Source organism: Carettochelys insculpta, chromosome 2 (assembly GCF_033958435.1).
Source record: "Carettochelys insculpta isolate YL-2023 chromosome 2, ASM3395843v1, whole genome shotgun sequence".
Taxonomy (NCBI): Eukaryota; Metazoa; Chordata; order Testudines; family Carettochelyidae; genus Carettochelys; species Carettochelys insculpta.
The window spans coordinates 28,950,961-28,953,769 of record NC_134138.1 but is presented as its reverse complement, the minus strand read 5'-3'; positions in this window follow the sequence as shown (position 1 = coordinate 28,953,769).

Below are 2,809 nucleotides of genomic sequence, written 5' to 3'. Positions count from 1 at the left end.
CTTGTTCTGAAGGCTAGGGCACCATACTTTATCCCTGTCTAATAGCCATTTATGGACCTAACCTGCAAAAATTTATCAAGCTCTTTTTTAAACCCTAATAGAGTCCTGGCCTTCACAGCCTCCTCGGGCAAGGAGTTCCACAGGTTGACTGTGCGCTGTGTGAAGAAAAATTTCCTTTTATTAGTTTTGAACCTACTACCCATCAATTTCATTTGGTGTCCCCTAGTTCTTGTATTATGGGAAAAGGTAAATAATTTTTCTATATTCACTTTCTCCACACCATTCATGATTTTATATACCTCTATCATATCGCCCCTCAATCGCCTTTTTTCCAAACTGAAAAGTCCCAGTCTCTCTAGCCTCTCCCCATATGGGACCCTTTCCAAGCCCCTAATCATCTTAGTCGCCCTTTTCTGAACCTTTTCTAATGCCAATATATCTTTTTTGAGGTGAGGAGACCACATCTGCACGCAGTACTCGAGATGTGGGCGTACCATAGTTTTATATAGGGGAAGTATGATATCTTTTGTCTTATTATCGATCCCTTTTTTAATAATTCCTAACATCCTATTTGCCTTACTAACTGCCGCTGCACACTGCGTGGATGTCTTCAGAGAACTATCCACTATAACTCCAAGATCCCTTTCCTGAGCTGTCGTAGCTAAATTTGACCCCATCATGTAGTACGTGTAATTTGGGTTATTTTTTCCAACATGCATTACCTTACACTTACCCACATTAAATTTCATTTGCCATTTTGCTGCCCAATCACTCAGTTTGCTGAGATCTTTTTGTAGTTCTTCACAATCCCTTTTGCTTTTGACTGTCCTGAACAACTTGGTGTCATCTGCAAACTTTGCCACCTCACTGCTTACCTCATTTTCTAGATCATTGATGAACAAGTTGAACAGGATCGGCCCCAGGACTGAGCCCTGGGGAACACCACTAGTTACCCCCCTCCATTGTGAAAATTTACCATTTATTCCAACCCTTTGTTTTCTGTCTTTTAACCAATTCCCGATCCATGAAAGGACCTTTCCTCCTATCCCATGACCCCCTAATTTACATAAAAGCCTTTGGTGTGGGACCGTGTCAAAGGCTTTCTGGAAATCTAGGTATATTATGTCCACTGGGTGCCCCTTGTCCGCATGTTTATTAACCCCTTCAAAGAATTCTAATAGATTAGACAGACACGACTTCCCTCTGCAGAAACCATGCTGACTTTTGCCCAACAATTCGTGCTCTTCTATGTGCCTTGCAATTTTACTCTTTACTAGTGTTTCTACTAATTTGCCTGGTACTGATGTTAAACTTATCGGTCTATAATTGCCAGGATCTCCTCTAGAGCCTTTTTTAAATATTGGTGTTATATTGGCCGTCTTCCAGTCATTTGGTACCAAAGTGGATTTAAAGGATAGGTTACAAACCACTGTTAATAACTCCGCAATTTCACATTTGAGTTCTTTCAGAACCCTTGGGTGAATGCCGTCTGGTCCTGGAGACTTGTTACTATTCAGCTTATCAATTAATTCCAAAACCTCCTCTAATGTCACTTCAATCTGAGTGAGTTCCTCAGATTTGTTGCCTAAAAAGGCTGGCTCAGATTTAGGAACCTCTGTAACATCTTCAGCCGTGAAGACTGAAGCAAAGAAATCATTTAATCGCTCCGCAATGGCACTGTCTTCCTTGATCGCTCCTTTTATATCTTTATCATCCAAGGGCCCCACTGCTTTTTTAGCAGGCTTCCTGCTTCTAATGTATTTAAAAAACATTTTACTATCGTTTTTTGAATTTTTGGCTAGCTGTTCCTCAAACTCTTTTTTGGCTTTTCTTACTACATTATGACAGTTAATTTGGGAGTGTTTATGTTCCTTTCTATTTTCCTCACTAGGATTTGACTTCCACTTTTTAAAAGCTGCCCTTTTCTCTCTCACTGCCTTTTTAACATGGCTGTTTAGCCATGGTGGTTCTTTGTTAGGTCTCTTACTGTGTTTTTTTATTTGGGGTATACATTTAAGTTGGGCCTCTAGTATGGTGTCTTTAAACAGTTTCCATGCAGCTTCCAGGGATTTTAGTTTAATTACTCTACCTTTTAGTTTCTGTTTAACTAGCTTCCTCATTTTAGTGTAATTCCCCTTTTTGAAATTAAATGCCAGAGTGTTTGACCGCTGCGGTGTTCTTCCCAACACAGGAATATTAAAAGTTATTATATTGTGGTCACTATTTCCAAGCGGTCCAGTAACAGTTACCTCTTGGACCAGATCCTGCGTTCCAGTCAAGACTAGATCGAGAATCGACTCTCCCCTTGTGGGTTCCTGTACTAGCTGCTCCAAGAAGCAGTCATTTAAGGCATCAAGAAATTTAATCTCTGAATCCCGTCCTGAGGTGACATGCACCCAAGCAATATGGGGATAATTGAAATCTCCTATTATTACTGTGTTTTTTATTTTGATAGCCTCTCTAATCTCCCTCATCATTTCAGCATCACTATCACTGTCCTGGTTAGGTGGTCGGTAATATATTCCTAATGCCATATTCATATTAGAGGAATGAATTGTTATCCATAATGATTCTATGGAACATTTTGATTCCTTTAGGATTTTTACTTCATTTGATTCTATATTATCCTTCACATATAGTACCACTCCGCCACCCGCACGACCTGTTCTGTCTTTCCGATATAATTTATATCCCGGTATGATAGTGTCCCACTGATTGTCCTCATTCCACCATGTTTCTGAGATGCCTATTATGTCAACTTCCTCCTTTGATATGAGGTACTCCAGTTCACCCATCTTATTAGACAGAC